The following is a 17211-nucleotide window of genomic DNA, read 5'->3' as shown; positions in this document are numbered from 1 at the left end:
TTACTTTTATGGGATTTTGAAGAATTGGAGTGTTTCTGCAATGCTCTGTTCCTGTAGGGAGTTCTAAAAGATTTTATTTTTACCCACAGTTAGACTTGATAAAATCCAAGTCTAACTGTACGTGTCATGGTCCCAGCCAGGGACAGTTTCTTCAAGTGGTTCCAGGCCGGTTAGCTCAGTTGGTTAGAGCGTGGTGCTAATAACGCCAAGGTCATGGGTTCAATCCCCATACTGGCCAACTAAAGTAGTCCACCATGATGTGCTGTCTGTCTTTAGCTGATTTCTCACATGAAGCTGGAAAAGATAACTGCTTCTTGTGAACATGTTTCCAGCATCCCAAACTCCCAATGGGATTTAATAGGGCTCACAAATCTCTCCTAAGTCCCAGCTTTGAGGAGTATCCAGGCTATGGCTTTCCAACATCTCTAATATGACTTGCAGATCTCTCAAGCTGCTTGAGAATTAAACTTTAATGCTTGTTTGCTTCCCTGACTAATGTCCTCATTGCCTGGCTCTCCTTGCCCTGAATTTGGTGGGTGGTCTCGTCTAGGCAATGTTAAAGTTGTCCACCATGATGTGCTGTCTGTCTATAACTGATTTCCCACAACACGCCAGAGAAAGTACCTGCCTGTTTTGATTTGTTTCCAGCATCCCTTTCTCCAAACTCCCAATGGGATTTAATAGGGCTCACAAATCTCTCCTAAGTCCCAGCTTTGAGGAGTATCCAGGCTATGGCTGTCCAACGTCTCTAATCTGACTGGCAGATCTCTCAAGCTGCTTGAGAATTAAACTTTAATGCTTGTTTGCTTCCCTGACTAATGTCCTGCTTACCTGGTTCTCCATGCCCTGAATTTGGTGGATGGTCTCGTCTAGGCAAAGTTAAAGGCACACAGGTAAAGAGTCACACAGGTACATCACAAGAAAAACTGAGAAATCCTGTTTGTACTGACTACATATGTGTATTTTTATGACAACTTGTTGCACCATTACTAACTAGCCCATATGTACAATTTTTTGCTGATTGCATTACATTCACATGTTGATTAAGGTTATTCCGAGGTTACTTTTATGGGATTTTGAAGAATTGGAGTGTTTCTGCAATGCTCTGTTCCTGTAGGGAGTTCTAAAAGATTTTATTTTTAATCTGTTAAAATCCAAGTCTAACTGTACGTGTCATGGTCCCAGCCAGGGACAGTTTCTTCAAGTGGTTCCAGGCCGGTTAGCTCAGTTGGTTAGAGCGTGGTGCTAATAACGCCAAGGTCATGGGTTCAATCCCCATACTGGCCAACTAAAGTAGTCCACCATGATGTGCTGTCTGTCTTTAGCTGATTTCTCACATGAAGCTGGAAAAGATAACTGCTTCTTGTGAACATGTTTCCAGCATCCCAAACTCCCAATGGGATTTAATAGGGCTCACAAATCTCTCCTAAGTCCCAGCTTTGAGGAGTATCCAGGCTATGGCTTTCCAACATCTCTAATATGACTTGCAGATCTCTCAAGCTGCTTGAGAATTAAACTTTAATGCTTGTTTGCTTCCCTGACTAATGTCCTCATTGCCTGGCTCTCCTTGCCCTGAATTTGGTGGATGGTCTCGTCTAGGCAATGTTAAAGTTGTCCACCATGATGTGCTGTCTGTCTATAACTGATTTCCCACAACACGCCAGAGAAAGTACCTGCCTGTTTTGATTTGTTTCCAGCATCCCTTTCTCCAAACTCCCAATGGGATTTAATAGGGCTCACAAATCTCTCCTAAGTCCCAGCTTTGAGGAGTATCCAGGCTATGGCTGTCCAACGTCTCTAATCTGACTTGCAGATCTCTCAAGCTGCTTGAGAATTAAACTTTAATGCTTGTTTGCTTCCCTGACTAATGTCCTGCTTACCTGGTTCTCCTTGCCCTGAATTTGGTGGATGGTCTCGTCTAGGCAATGTTAAAGTTGTCCACCATGATGTGCTGTCTGTCTATAACTGATTTCCCACAACACGCCAGAGAAAGTACCTGCCTGTTGAGAGAGTTTTTCCACGTTTGGTGAGTTTTCAGCATCCCTTTCTCCAAACTCCCAATGGGATTTAATAGGGCTCACCAATCTCTCCTAAGTCCCAGCTTTGAGGAGTATACAGGTCTATGGCTATCTATCTATCTATCTATCTATCTATCTATGGCTTTCCAACGTCTCTAATCTGACTGGCAGATCTCTCAAGCTGCTTGAGAATTAAACTTTAATGCTTGTTTGCTTCCCTGACTAATGTCCTGCTTACCTGGTTCTCCATGCCCTGAATTTGGTGGATGGTCTCGTCTAGGCAAAGTTAAAGGCACACAGGTAAAGAGTCACACAGGTACATCACAAGAAAAACTGAGAAATCCTGTTTGTACTGACTACATATGTGTATTTTTATGACAACTTGTTGCACCATTACTAACTAGCCCATATGTACAATTTTTTGCTGATTGCATTACATTCACATGTTTATTAAGGTTATTCCGAGGTTACTTTTATGGGATTTTGAAGAATTGGAGTGTTTCTGCAATGCTCTGTTCCTGTAGGGAGTTCTAAAAGATTTTATTTTTAATCTGTTAAAATCCAAGTCTAACTGTACGTGTCATGGTCCCAGCCAGGGACAGTTTCTTCAAGTGGTTCCAGGCCGGTTAGCTCAGTTGGTTAGAGCGTGGTGCTAATAACGCCAAGGTCATGGGTTCAATCCCCATACTGGCCAACTAAAGTAGTCCACCATGATGTGCTGTCTGTCTTTAGCTGATTTCTCACATGAAGCTGGAAAAGATAACTGCTTCTTGTGAACATGTTTCCAGCATCCCAAACTCCCAATGGGATTTAATAGGGCTCACAAATCTCTCCTAAGTCCCAGCTTTGAGGAGTATCCAGGCTATGGCTTTCCAACATCTCTAATATGACTTGCAGATCTCTCAAGCTGCTTGAGAATTAAACTTTAATGCTTGTTTGCTTCCCTGACTAATGTCCTCATTGCCTGGCTCTCCTTGCCCTGAATTTGGTGGATGGTCTCGTCTAGGCAATGTTAAAGTTGTCCACCATGATGTGCTGTCTGTCTATAACTGATTTCCCACAACACGCCAGAGAAAGTACCTGCCTGTTTTGATTTGTTTCCAGCATCCCTTTCTCCAAACTCCCAATGGGATTTAATAGGGCTCACAAATCTCTCCTAAGTCCCAGCTTTGAGGAGTATCCAGGCTATGGCTGTCCAACGTCTCTAATCTGACTTGCAGATCTCTCAAGCTGCTTGAGAATTAAACTTTAATGCTTGTTTGCTTCCCTGACTAATGTCCTGCTTACCTGGTTCTCCTTGCCCTGAATTTGGTGGATGGTCTCGTCTAGGCAATGTTAAAGTTGTCCACCATGATGTGCTGTCTGTCTATAACTGATTTCCCACAACACGCCAGAGAAAGTACCTGCCTGTTGAGAGAGTTTTTCCACGTTTGGTGAGTTTTCAGCATCCCTTTCTCCAAACTCCCAATGGGATTTAATAGGGCTCACCAATCTCTCCTAAGTCCCAGCTTTGAGGAGTATCCAGGTCTATGGCTATCTATCTATCTATCTATCTATCTATCTATGGCTTTCCAACGTCTCTAATCTGACTGGCAGATCTCTCAAGCTGCTTGAGAATTAAACTTTAATGCTTGTTTGCTTCCCTGACTAATGTCCTGCTTACCTGGTTCTCCATGCCCTGAATTTGGTGGATGGTCTCGTCTAGGCAAAGTTAAAGGCACACAGGTAAAGAGTCACACAGGTACATCACAAGAAAAACTGAGAAATCCTGTTTGTACTGACTACATATGTGTATTTTTATGACAACTTGTTGCACCATTACTAACTAGCCCATATGTACAATTTTTTGCTGATTGCATTACATTCACATGTTGATTAAGGTTATTCCGAGGTTACTTTTATGGGATTTTGAAGAATTGGAGTGTTTCTGCAATGCTCTGTTCCTGTAGGGAGTTCTAAAAGATTTTATTTTTAATCTGTTAAAATCCAAGTCTAACTGTACGTGTCATGGTCCCAGCCAGGGACAGTTTCTTCAAGTGGTTCCAGGCCGGTTAGCTCAGTTGGTTAGAGCGTAGTGCTAATAACGCCAAGGTCATGGGTTCAATCCCCATACTGGCCAACTAAAGTAGTCCACCATGATGTGCGGTCTGTCTTTAGCTGATTTCTCACATGAAGCTGGAAAAGATAACTGCTTCTTGTGAACATGTTTCCAGCATCCCAAACTCCCAATGGGATTTAATAGGGCTCACAAATCTCTCCTAAGTCCCAGCTTTGAGGAGTATCCAGGCTATGGCTGTCCAACGTCTCTAATCTGACTTGCAGATCTCTCAAGCTGCTTGAGAATTAAACTTTAATGCTTGTTTGCTTCCCTGACTAATGTCCTCATTGCCTGGCTCTCCTTGCCCTGAATTTGGTGGATGGTCTCGTCTAGGCAATGTTAAAGTTGTCCACCATGATGTGCTGTCTGTCTATAACTGATTTCCCACAACACGCCAGAGAAAGTACCTGCCTGTTGAGAGAGTTTTTCCACGTTTGGTGAGTTTTCAGCATCCCTTTCTCCAAACTCCCAATGGGATTTAATAGGGCTCACCAATCTCTCCTAAGTCCCAGCTTTGAGGAGTATCCAGGTCTATGGCTATCTATCTATCTATCTATCTATCTATGGCTGTCCAACGTCTCTAATCTGACTGGCAGATCTCTCAAGCTGCTTGAGAATTAACCTTTAATGCTTGTTTGCTTCCCTGACTAATGTCCTGCTTACCCTCCACAAGAAGCTGGAGAAAATATCTGCCTGTTTTGATTTGTTTCCAGCATCCCTTTCTCCAAACTCCCAATGGGATTTAATAGGGCTCACAAATCTCTCCTAAGTCCCAGCTTTGAGGAGTATCCAGGCTATGGCTGTCCAACGTCTCTAATCTGACTTGCAGATCTCTCAAGCTGCTTGAGAATTAAACTTTAATGCTTGTTTGCTTCCCTGACTAATGTCCTGCTTACCTGGTTCTCCTTGCCCTGAATTTGGTGGATGGTCTCATCTAGGCAATGTTAAAGTTGTCCACCATGATGTGCTGTCTGTCTATAACTGATTTCCCACAACACGCCAGAGAAAGTACCTGCCTGTTGAGAGAGTTTTTCCACGTTTGGTGAGTTTTCAGCATCCCTTTCTCCAAACTCCCAATGGGATTTAATAGGGCTCACCAATCTCTCCTAAGTCCCAGCTTTGAGGAGTATCCAGGTCTATGGCTATCTATCTATCTATCTATCTATCTATCTATGGCTTTCCAACGTCTCTAATCTGACTGGCAGATCTCTCAAGCTGCTTGAGAATTAAACTTTAATGCTTGTTTGCTTCCCTGACTAATGTCCTGCTTACCTGGTTCTCCATGCCCTGAATTTGGTGGATGGTCTCGTCTAGGCAAAGTTAAAGGCACACAGGTAAAGAGTCACACAGGTACATCACAAGAAAAACTGAGAAATCCTGTTTGTACTGACTACATATGTGTATTTTTATGACAACTTGTTGCACCATTACTAACTAGCCCATATGTACAATTTTTTGCTGATTGCATTACATTCACATGTTGATTAAGGTTATTCCGAGGTTACTTTTATGGGATTTTGAAGAATTGGAGTGTTTCTGCAATGCTCTGTTCCTGTAGGGAGTTCTAAAAGATTTTATTTTTAATCTGTTAAAATCCAAGTCTAACTGTACGTGTCATGGTCCCAGCCAGGGACAGTTTCTTCAAGTGGTTCCAGGCCGGTTAGCTCAGTTGGTTAGAGCGTGGTGCTAATAACGCCAAGGTCATGGGTTCAATCCCCATACTGGCCAACTAAAGTAGTCCACCATGATGTGCGGTCTGTCTTTAGCTGATTTCTCACATGAAGCTGGAAAAGATAACTGCTTCTTGTGAACATGTTTCCAGCATCCCAAACTCCCAATGGGATTTAATAGGGCTCACAAATCTCTCCTAAGTCCCAGCTTTGAGGAGTATCCAGGCTATGGCTGTCCAACGTCTCTAATCTGACTTGCAGATCTCTCAAGCTGCTTGAGAATTAAACTTTAATGCTTGTTTGCTTCCCTGACTAATGTCCTCATTGCCTGGCTCTCCTTGCCCTGAATTTGGTGGATGGTCTCGTCTAGGCAATGTTAAAGTTGTCCACCATGATGTGCTGTCTGTCTATAACTGATTTCCCACAACACGCCAGAGAAAGTACCTGCCTGTTGAGAGAGTTTTTCCACGTTTGGTGAGTTTTCAGCATCCCTTTCTCCAAACTCCCAATGGGATTTAATAGGGCTCACCAATCTCTCCTAAGTCCCAGCTTTGAGGAGTATCCAGGTCTATGGCTATCTATCTATCTATCTATCTATCTATGGCTGTCCAACGTCTCTAATCTGACTGGCAGATCTCTCAAGCTGCTTGAGAATTAACCTTTAATGCTTGTTTGCTTCCCTGACTAATGTCCTGCTTACCCTCCACAAGAAGCTGGAGAAAATATCTGCCTGTTTTGATTTGTTTCCAGCATCCCTTTCTCCAAACTCCCAATGGGATTTAATAGGGCTCACAAATCTCTCCTAAGTCCCAGCTTTGAGGAGTATCCAGGCTATGGCTGTCCAACGTCTCTAATCTGACTTGCAGATCTCTCAAGCTGCTTGAGAATTAAACTTTAATGCTTGTTTGCTTCCCTGACTAATGTCCTGCTTACCTGGTTCTCCTTGCCCTGAATTTGGTGGATGGTCTCGTCTAGGCAATCTTAAAGTTGTCCACCATGATGTGCTGTCTGTCTATAACTGATTTCCCACAACACGCCAGAGAAAGTACCTGCCTGTTGAGAGAGTTTTTCCACGTTTGGTGAGTTTTCAGCATCCCTTTCTCCAAACTCCCAATGGGATTTAATAGGGCTCACCAATCTCTCCTAAGTCCCAGCTTTGAGGAGTATACAGGTCTATGGCTATCTATCTATCTATCTATCTATCTATGGCTTTCCAACGTCTCTAATCTGACTGGCAGATCTCTCAAGCTGCTTGAGAATTAAACTTTAATGCTTGTTTGCTTCCCTGACTAATGTCCTGCTTACCTGGTTCTCCATGCCCTGAATTTGGTGGATGGTCTCGTCTAGGCAAAGTTAAAGGCACACAGGTAAAGAGTCACACAGGTACATCACAAGAAAAACTGAGAAATCCTGTTTGTACTGACTACATATGTGTATTTTTATGACAACTTGTTGCACCATTACTAACTAGCCCATATGTACAATTTTTTGCTGATTGCATTACATTCACATGTTGATTAAGGTTATTCCGAGGTTACTTTTATGGGATTTTGAAGAATTGGAGTGTTTCTGCAATGCTCTGTTCCTGTAGGGAGTTCTAAAAGATTTTATTTTTAATCTGTTAAAATCCAAGTCTAACTGTACGTGTCATGGTCCCAGCCAGGGACAGTTTCTTCAAGTGGTTCCAGGCCGGTTAGCTCAGTTGGTTAGAGCGTGGTGCTAATAACGCCAAGGTCATGGGTTCAATCCCCATACTGGCCAACTAAAGTAGTCCACCATGATGTGCTGTCTGTCTATAACTGATTTCCCACAACACGCCAGAGAAAGTACCTGCCTGTTTTGATATGTTTCCAGCATCCCTTTCTCCAAACTCCCAATGGGATTTAATAGGGCTCACAAATCTCTCCTAAGTCCCAGCTTTGAGGAGTATCCAGGCTATGGCTGTCCAACGTCTCTAATCTGACTTGCAGATCTCTCAAGCTGCTTGAGAATTAAACTTTAATGCTTGTTTGCTTCCCTGACTAATGTCCTCATTGCCTGGCTCTCCTTGCCCTGAATTTGGTGGATGGTCTCGTCTAGGCAATGTTAAAGTTGTCCACCATGATGTGCTGTCTGTCTATAACTGATTTCCCACAACACGCCAGAGAAAGTACCTGCCTGTTGAGAGAGTTTTTCCACGTTTGGTGAGTTTTCAGCATCCCTTTCTCCAAACTCCCAATGGGATTTAATAGGGCTCACCAATCTCTCCTAAGTCCCAGCTTTGAGGAGTATACAGGTCTATGGCTATCTATCTATCTATCTATCTATCTATGGCTGTCCAACGTCTCTAATCTGACTGGCAGATCTCTCAAGCTGCTTGAGAATTAAACTTTAATGCTTGTTTGCTTCCCTGACTAATGTCCTGCTTACCCTCCACAATAAGCTGGAGAAAATATCTGCCTGTTTTGATTTGTTTCCAGCATCCCTTTCTCCAAACTCCCAATGGGATTTAATAGGGCTCACAAATCTCTCCTAAGTCCCAGCTTTGAGGAGTATCCAGGCTATGGCTGTCCAACGTCTCTAATCTGACTTGCAGATCTCTCAAGCTGCTTGAGAATTAAACTTTAATGCTTGTTTGCTTCCCTGACTAATGTCCTGCTTACCTGGTTCTCCTTGCCCTGAATTTGGTGGATGGTCTCGTCTAGGCAATCTTAAAGTTGTCCACCATGATGTGCTGTCTGTCTATAACTGATTTCCCACAACACGCCAGAGAAAGTACCTGCCTGTTGAGAGAGTTTTTCCACGTTTGGTGAGTTTCCAGCATCCCTTTCTCCAAACTCCCAATGGGATTTAATAGGGCTCACCAATCTCTCCTAAGTCCCAGCTTTGAGGAGTATACAGGTCTATGGCTATCTATCTATCTATCTATCTATCTATCTATGGCTTTCCAACGTCTCTAATCTGACTGGCAGATCTCTCAAGCTGCTTGAGAATTAAACTTTAATGCTTGTTTGCTTCCCTGACTAATGTCCTGCTTACCTGGTTCTCCATGCCCTGAATTTGGTGGATGGTCTCGTCTAGGCAAAGTTAAAGGCACACAGGTAAAGAGTCACACAGGTACATCACAAGAAAAACTGAGAAATCCTGTTTGTACTGACTACATATGTGTATTTTTATGACAACTTGTTGCACCATTACTAACTAGCCCATATGTACAATTTTTTGCTGATTGCATTACATTCACATGTTGATTAAGGTTATTCCGAGGTTACTTTTATGGGATTTTGAAGAATTGGAGTGTTTCTGCAATGCTCTGTTCCTGTAGGGAGTTCTAAAAGATTTTATTTTTAATCTGTTAAAATCCAAGTCTAACTGTACGTGTCATGGTCCCAGCCAGGGACAGTTTCTTCAAGTGGTCCCAGGCCGGTTAGCTCAGTTGGTTAGAGCGTGGTGCTAATAACGCCAAGGTCATGGGTTCAATCCCCATACTGGCCAACTAAAGTAGTCCACCATGATGTGCTGTCTGTCTTTAGCTGTGTTCTCACATGAAGCTGGAAAAGATAACTGCTTCTTGTGAACATGTTTCCAGCATCCCAAACTCCCAATGGGATTTAATAGGGCTCACAAATCTCTCCTAAGTCCCAGCTTTGAGGAGTATCCAGGCTATGGCTTTCCAACGTCTCTAATATGACTTGCAGATCTCTCAAGCTGCTTGAGAATTAAACTTTAATGCTTGTTTGCTTCCCTGACTAATGTCCTCATTGCCTGGCTCTCCTTGCCCTGAATTTGGTGGATGGTCTCGTCTAGGCAATGTTAAAGTTGTCCACCATGATGTGCTGTCTGTCTATAACTGATTTCCCACAACACGCCAGAGAAAGTACCTGCCTGTTTTGATATGTTTCCAGCATCCCTTTCTCCAAACTCCCAATGGGATTTAATAGGGCTCACAAATCTCTCCTGAGTCCCAGCTTTGAGGAGTATCCAGGCTATGGCTGTCCAACGTCTCTAATCTGACTTGCAGATCTCTCAAGCTGCTTGAGAATTAAACTTTAATGCTTGTTTGCTTCCCTGACTAATGTCCTCATTGCCTGGCTCTACTTGCCCTGAATTTGGTGGATGGTCTCGTCTAGGCAATGTTAAAGTTGTCCACCATGATGTGCTGTCTGTCTATAACTGATTTCCCACAACACGCCAGAGAAAGTACCTGCCTGTTGAGAGAGTTTTTCCACGTTTGGTGAGTTTTCAGCATCCCTTTCTCCAAACTCCCAATGGGATTTAATAGGGCTCACCAATCTCTCCTAAGTCCCAGCTTTGAGGAGTATCCAGGTCTATGGCTATCTATCTATCTATCTATCTATCTATCTATGGCTGTCCAACGTCTCTAATCTGACTGGCAGATCTCTCAAGCTGCTTGAGAATTAACCTTTAATGCTTGTTTGCTTCCCTGACTAATGTCCTGCTTACCCTCCACAAGAAGCTGGAGAAAATATCTGCCTGTTTTGATTTGTTTCCAGCATCCCTTTCTCCAAACTCCCAATGGGATTTAATAGGGCTCACAAATCTCTCCTAAGTCCCAGCTTTGAGGAGTATCCAGGCTATGGCTGTCCAACGTCTCTAATCTGACTTGCAGATCTCTCAAGCTGCTTGAGAATTAAACTTTAATGCTTGTTTGCTTCCCTGACTAATGTCCTGCTTACCTGGTTCTCCTTGCCCTGAATTTGGTGGATGGTCTCGTCTAGGCAATCTTAAAGTTTTCCACCATGATGTGCTGTCTGTCTATAACTGATTTCCCACAACACGCCAGAGAAAGTACCTGCCTGTTGAGAGAGTTTTTCCACGTTTGGTGAGTTTTCAGCATCCCTTTCTCCAAACTCCCAATGGGATTTAATAGGGCTCACCAATCTCTCCTAAGTCCCAGCTTTGAGGAGTATACAGGTCTATGGCTATCTATCTATCTATCTATCTATCTATGGCTTTCCAACGTCTCTAATCTGACTGGCAGATCTCTCAAGCTGCTTGAGAATTAAACTTTAATGCTTGTTTGCTTCCCTGACTAATGTCCTGCTTACCTGGTTCTCCATGCCCTGAATTTGGTGGATGGTCTCGTCTAGGCAAAGTTAAAGGCACACAGGTAAAGAGTCACACAGGTACAAAACTGAGAAATCCTGTTTGTACTGACTACATATGTGTATTTTTATGACAACTTGTTGCACCATTACTAACTAGCCCATATGTACAATTTTTTGCTGATTGCATTACATTCACATGTTGATTAAGGTTATTCCGAGGTTACTTTTATGGGATTTTGAAGAATTGGAGTGTTTCTGCAATGCTCTGTTCCTGTAGGGAGTTCTAAAAGATTTTATTTTTAATCTGTTAAAATCCAAGTCTAACTGTACGTGTCATGGTCCCAGCCGGGGACAGAGTCTTCAAGGGGTTCCAGGCCGGTTAGCTCAGTTGGTTAGAGCGTGGTGCTAATAACGCCAAGTTCATGGGTTCAATCCCCATACTGGCCAACTAAAGTTGTCCACCATGATGTGCTGTCTGTCTATAACTGATTTCCCACAACACGCCAGAGAAAGTACCTGCCTGTTTTGATATGTTTCCAGCATCCCTTTCTCCAAACTCCCAATGGGATTTAATAGGGCTCACAAATCTCTCCTAAGTCCCAGCTTTGAGGAGTATCCAGGCTATGGCTGTCCAACGTCTCTAATCTGACTTGCAGATCTCTCAAGCTGCTTGAGAATTAAACTTTAATGCTTGTTTGCTTCCCTGACTAATGTCCTCATTGCCTGGCTCTCCTTGCCCTGAATTTGGTGGATGGTCTCGTCTAGGCAATGTTAAAGTTGTCCACCATGATGTGCTGTCTGTCTATAACTGATTTCCCACAACACGCCAGAGAAAGTACCTGCCTGTTGAGAGAGTTTTTCCACGTTTGGTGAGTTTTCAGCATCCCTTTCTCCAAACTCCCAATGGGATTTAATAGGGCTCACCAATCTCTCCTAAGTCCCAGCTTTGAGGAGTATACAGGTCTATGGCTATCTATCTATCTATCTATCTATCTATGGCTGTCCAACGTCTCTAATCTGACTGGCAGATCTCTCAAGCTGCTTGAGAATTAAACTTTAATGCTTGTTTGCTTCCCTGACTAATGTCCTGCTTACCCTCCACAAGAAGCTGGAGAAAATATCTGCCTGTTTTGATTTGTTTCCAGCATCCCTTTCTCCAAACTCCCAATGGGATTTAATAGGGCTCACAAATCTCTCCTAAGTCCCAGCTTTGAGGAGTATCCAGGCTATGGCTGTCCAACGTCTCTAATCTGACTTGCAGATCTCTCAAGCTGCTTGAGAATTAAACTTTAATGCTTGTTTGCTTCCCTGACTAATGTCCTGCTTACCTGGTTCTCCTTGCCCTGAATTTGGTGGATGGTCTCGTCTAGGCAATCTTAAAGTTGTCCACCATGATGTGCTGTCTGTCTATAACTGATTTCCCACAACACGCCAGAGAAAGTACCTGCCTGTTGAGAGAGTTTTTCCACGTTTGGTGAGTTTTCAGCATCCCTTTCTCCAAACTCCCAATGGGATTTAATAGGGCTCACCAATCTCTCCTAAGTCCCAGCTTTGAGGAGTATACAGGTCTATGGCTATCTATCTATCTATCTATCTATCTATCTATCTATGGCTTTCCAACGTCTCTAATCTGACTGGCAGATCTCTCAAGCTGCTTGAGAATTAAACTTTAATGCTTGTTTGCTTCCCTGACTAATGTCCTGCTTACCTGGTTCTCCATGCCCTGAATTTGGTGGATGGTCTCGTCTAGGCAAAGTTAAAGGCACACAGGTAAAGTGTCACACAGGTACATCACAAGAAAAACTGAGAAATCCTGTTTGTACTGACTACATATGTGTATTTTTATGACAACTTGTTGCACCATTACTAACTAGCCCATATGTACAATTTTTTGCTGATTGCATTACATTCACATGTTGATTAAGGTTATTCCGAGGTTACTTTTATGGGATTTTGAAGAATTGGAGTGTTTCTGCAATGCTCTGTTCCTGTAGGGAGTTCTAAAAGATTTTATTTTTAATCTGTTAAAATCCAAGTCTAACTGTACGTGTCATGGTCCCAGCCAGGGACAGTTTCTTCAAGTGGTTCCAGGCTGGTTAGCTCAGTTGGTTAGAGCGTGGTGCTAATAACGCCAAGGTCATGGGTTCAATGCCCATACTGGCCAACTAAAGTAGTCCACCATGATGTGCTGTCTGTCTTTAGCTGATTTCTCACATGAAGCTGGAAAAGATAACTGCTTCTTGTGAACATGTTTCCAGCATCCCAAACTCCCAATGGGATTTAATAGGGCTCACAAATCTCTCCTAAGTCCCAGCTTTGAGGAGTATCCAGGCTATGGCTTTCCAACGTCTCTAATATGACTTGCAGATCTCTCAAGCTGCTTGAGAATTAAACTTTAATGCTTGTTTGCTTCCCTGACTAATGTCCTCATTGCCTGGCTCTCCTTGCCCTGAATTTGGTGGATGGTCTCGTCTAGGCAATGTTAAAGTTGTCCACCATGATGTGCTGTCTGTCTATAACTGATTTCCCACAACACGCCAGAGAAAGTACCTGCCTGTTTTGATATGTTTCCAGCATCCCTTTCTCCAAACTCCCAATGGGATTTAATAGGGCTCACAAATCTCTCCTAAGTCCCAGCTTTGAGGAGTATCCAGGCTATGGCTGTCCAACGTCTCTAATCTGACTTGCAGATCTCTCAAGCTGCTTGAGAATTAAACTTTAATGCTTGTTTGCTTCCCTGACTAATGTCCTCATTGCCTGGCTCTCCTTGCCCTGAATTTGGTGGATGGTCTCGTCTAGGCAATGTTAAAGTTGTCCACCATGATGTGCTGTCTGTCTATAACTGATTTCCCACAACACGCCAGAGAAAGTACCTGCCTGTTGAGAGAGTTTTTCCACGTTTGGTGAGTTTTCAGCATCCCTTTCTCCAAACTCCCAATGGGATTTAATAGGGCTCACCAATCTCTCCTAAGTCCCAGCTTTGAGGAGTATCCAGGTCTATTGCTATCTATCTATCTATCTATCTATCTATGGCTGTCCAACGTCTCTAATCTGACTGGCAGATCTCTCAAGCTGCTTGAGAATTAAACTTTAATGCTTGTTTGCTTCCCTGACTAATGTCCTGCTTACCTGGTTCTCCTTGCCCTGAATTTGGTGGATGGTCTCGTCTAGGCAATCTTAAAGTTGTCCACCATGATGTGCTGTCTGTCTATAACTGATTTCCCACAACACGCCAGAGAAAGTACCTGCCTGTTGAGAGAGTTTTTCCACGTTTGGTGAGTTTTCAGCATCCCTTTCTCCAAACTCCCAATGGGATTTAATAGGGCTCACCAATCTCTCCTAAGTCCCAGCTTTGAGGAGTATACAGGTCTATGGCTATCTATCTATCTATCTATCTATCTATCTATGGCTTTCCAACGTCTCTAATCTGACTGGCAGATCTCTCAAGCTGCTTGAGAATTAAACTTTAATGCTTGTTTGCTTCCCTGACTAATGTCCTGCTTACCTGGTTCTCCATGCCCTGAATTTGGTGGATGGTCTCGTCTAGGCAAAGTTAAAGGCACACAGGTAAAGAGTCACACAGGTATATCACAAGAAAAACTGAGAAATCCTGTTTGTACTGACTACATATGTGTATTTTTATGACAACTTGTTGCACCATTACTAACTAGCCCATATGTACAATTTTTTGCTGATTGCATTACATTCACATGTTGATTAAGGTTATTCCGAGGTTACTTTTATGGGATTTTGAAGAATTGGAGTGTTTCTGCAATGCTCTGTTCCTGTAGGGAGTTCTAAAAGATTTTATTTTTAATCTGTTAAAATCCAAGTCTAACTGTACGTGTCATGGTCCCAGCCAGGGACAGTTTCTTCAAGTGGTTCCAGGCTGGTTAGCTCAGTTGGTTAGAGCGTGGTGCTAATAACGCCAAGGTCATGGGTTCAATCCCCATACTGGCCAACTAAAGTAGTCCACCATGATGTGCTGTCTGTCTTTAGCTGATTTCTCACATGAAGCTGGAAAAGATAACTGCTTCTTGTGAACATGTTTCCAGCATCCCAAACTCCCAATGGGATTTAATAGGGCTCATAAATCTCTCCTAAGTCCCAGCTTTGAGGAGTATCCAGGCTATGGCTGTCCAACGTCTCTAATATGACTTGCAGATCTCTCAAGCTGCTTGAGAATTAAACTTTAATGCTTGTTTGCTTCCCTGACTAATGTCCTCATTGCCTGGCTCTCCTTGCCCTGAATTTGGTGGATGGTCTCGTCTAGGCAATGTTAAAGTTGTCCACCATGATGTGCTGTCTGTCTATAACTGATTTCCCACAACACGCCAGAGAAAGTACCTGCCTGTTGAGAGAGTTTTTCCACGTTTGGTGAGTTTTCAGCATCCCTTTCTCCAAACTCCCAATGGGATTTAATAGGGCTCACCAATCTCTCCTAAGTCCCAGCTTTGAGGAGTATCCAGGTCTATGGCTATCTATCTATCTATCTATCTATCTATCTATCTATCTATGGCTGTCCAACGTCTCTAATCTGACTGGCAGATCTCTCAAGCTGCTTGAGAATTAACCTTTAATGCTTGTTTGCTTCCCTGACTAATGTCCTGCTTACCCTCCACAAGAAGCTGGAGAAAATATCTGCCTGTTTTGATATGTTTCCAGCATCCCTTTCTCCAAACTCCCAATGGGATTTAATAGGGCTCACAAATCTCTCCTAAGTCCCAGCTTTGAGGAGTATCCAGGCTATGGCTGTCCAACGTCTCTAATCTGACTTGCAGATCTCTCAAGCTGCTTGAGAATTAAACTTTAATGCTTGTTTGCTTCCCTGACTAATGTCCTCATTGCCTGGCTCTCCTTGCCCTGAATTTGGTGGATGGTCTCGTCTAGGCAATGTTAAAGTTGTCCACCATGATGTGCTGTCTGTCTATAACTGATTTCCCACAACACGCCAGAGAAAGTACCTGCCTGTTGAGAGAGTTTTTCCACGTTTGGTGAGTTTTCAGCATCCCTTTCTCCAAACTCCCAATGGGATTTAATAGGGCTCACCAATCTCTCCTAAGTCCCAGCTTTGAGGAGTATCCAGGTCTATGGCTATCTATCTATCTATCTATCTATCTATGGCTGTCCAACGTCTCTAATCTGACTGGCAGATCTCTCAAGCTGCTTGAGAATTAAACTTTAATGCTTGTTTGCTTCCCTGACTAATGTCCTGCTTACCCTCCACAAGAAGCTGGAGAAAATATCTGCCTGTTTTGATTTGTTTCCAGCATCCCTTTCTCCAAACTCCCAATGGGATTTAATAGGGCTCACAAATCTCTCCTAAGTCCCAGCTTTGAGGAGTATCCAGGCTATGGCTGTCCAACGTCTCTAATCTGACTTGCAGATCTCTCAAGCTGCTTGAGAATTAAACTTTAATGCTTCTTTGCTTCCCTGACTAATGTCCTCATTGCCTGGCTCTCCTTGCCCTGAATTTGGTGGATGGTCTCGTCTAGGCAAAGTTAAAGGCACACAGGTAAAGAGTCACACAGGTACATCACAAGAAAAACTGAGAAATCCTGTTTGTACTGACTACATATGTGTATTTTTATGACAACTTGTTGCACCATTACTAACTAGCCCATATGTACAATTTTTTGCTGATTGCATTACATTCACATGTTGATTAAGGTTATTCCGAGGTTACTTTTATGGGATTTTGAAGAATTGGAGTGTTTCTGCAATGCTCTGTTCCTGTAGGGAGTTCTAAAAGATTTTATTTTTAATCTGTTAAAATCCAAGTCTAACTGTATGTGTCATGGTCCCAGCCAAGTGGTTCCAGGCTGGTTAGCTCAGTTGGTTAGAGCGTGGTGCTAATAACGCCAAGGTCATGGGTTCAATCCCCATACTGGCCAACTAAAGTAGTCCACCATGATGTGCTGTCTGTCTTTAGCTGATTTCTCACATGAAGCTGGAAAAGATAACTGCTTCTTGTGAACATGTTGCCAGCATCCCTTTCTCCAAACTCCCAATGGGATTAAATAGGGCTCACCAATCTGTCATAAGCCCCAGTTTTGAGGAGTATCCAGGTTGTGATTTTCCAGCATCTCTAATCTGACTTGCAGATCTCTCAAGCTGCTGGAGAATTAAACTTTAATGCTTGTTTGCTTCCCTGACTAATGTCCTCCTTACCTGGTTCTCCTTGCCCTGAATTTGGTGGATGGTCTCGTCTAGGCAATGTTAAAGTTGTCCACCATGATGTGCTTTCTGTCTTTAACTGATTTCCCACAAGAAGCTGGAGAAAATATCTGCCTGTTTTGATATGTTTCCAGCATCCCTTTCTCCAAACTCCCAATGGGATTTAATAGGGCTCACAAATCTCTCCTAAGTCCCAGCTT

General features: G+C 43.1%; 11 non-coding genes across 11 annotated transcripts; all 11 read left to right on the top strand.

Annotated features, from left to right (window-relative positions):
- The first annotated feature begins 164 nt into the window (after nt 1–164).
- trnai-aau (transfer RNA isoleucine (anticodon AAU)) lies at nt 165–238 on the top strand. The gene has a single exon. It is a non-coding gene; the product is annotated as a tRNA-Ile (tRNA).
- A 975-nt stretch (nt 239–1213) lies between these two features.
- Nucleotides 1214–1287, top strand: trnai-aau (transfer RNA isoleucine (anticodon AAU)). The gene has a single exon. It is a non-coding gene; the product is annotated as a tRNA-Ile (tRNA).
- A 1351-nt stretch (nt 1288–2638) lies between these two features.
- Nucleotides 2639–2712, top strand: trnai-aau (transfer RNA isoleucine (anticodon AAU)). Its single transcript has one exon. It is a non-coding gene; the product is annotated as a tRNA-Ile (tRNA).
- A 1351-nt stretch (nt 2713–4063) lies between these two features.
- On the top strand, nt 4064–4137 carry trnai-aau (transfer RNA isoleucine (anticodon AAU)). The gene has a single exon. It is a non-coding gene; the product is annotated as a tRNA-Ile (tRNA).
- A 1633-nt stretch (nt 4138–5770) lies between these two features.
- On the top strand, nt 5771–5844 carry trnai-aau (transfer RNA isoleucine (anticodon AAU)). The gene has a single exon. It is a non-coding gene; the product is annotated as a tRNA-Ile (tRNA).
- A 1629-nt stretch (nt 5845–7473) lies between these two features.
- Nucleotides 7474–7547, top strand: trnai-aau (transfer RNA isoleucine (anticodon AAU)). Its single transcript has one exon. It is a non-coding gene; the product is annotated as a tRNA-Ile (tRNA).
- A 1639-nt stretch (nt 7548–9186) lies between these two features.
- trnai-aau (transfer RNA isoleucine (anticodon AAU)) lies at nt 9187–9260 on the top strand. Its single transcript has one exon. It is a non-coding gene; the product is annotated as a tRNA-Ile (tRNA).
- A 1947-nt stretch (nt 9261–11207) lies between these two features.
- Nucleotides 11208–11281, top strand: trnai-aau (transfer RNA isoleucine (anticodon AAU)). Its single transcript has one exon. It is a non-coding gene; the product is annotated as a tRNA-Ile (tRNA).
- Nucleotides 11282–12924: 1643 nt separating this feature from the next.
- Nucleotides 12925–12998, top strand: trnai-aau (transfer RNA isoleucine (anticodon AAU)). The gene has a single exon. It is a non-coding gene; the product is annotated as a tRNA-Ile (tRNA).
- Nucleotides 12999–14721: 1723 nt separating this feature from the next.
- trnai-aau (transfer RNA isoleucine (anticodon AAU)) lies at nt 14722–14795 on the top strand. Its single transcript has one exon. It is a non-coding gene; the product is annotated as a tRNA-Ile (tRNA).
- Nucleotides 14796–16654: 1859 nt separating this feature from the next.
- Nucleotides 16655–16728, top strand: trnai-aau (transfer RNA isoleucine (anticodon AAU)). The gene has a single exon. It is a non-coding gene; the product is annotated as a tRNA-Ile (tRNA).
- The last annotated feature ends 483 nt before the right edge of the window (nt 16729–17211 follow it).

This window comes from Ictalurus punctatus, chromosome 29 (assembly GCF_001660625.3).
Source record: "Ictalurus punctatus breed USDA103 chromosome 29, Coco_2.0, whole genome shotgun sequence".
Taxonomy (NCBI): Eukaryota; Metazoa; Chordata; class Actinopteri; order Siluriformes; family Ictaluridae; genus Ictalurus; species Ictalurus punctatus.
This window is presented reverse-complemented; position numbering and strand designations above follow the sequence as displayed.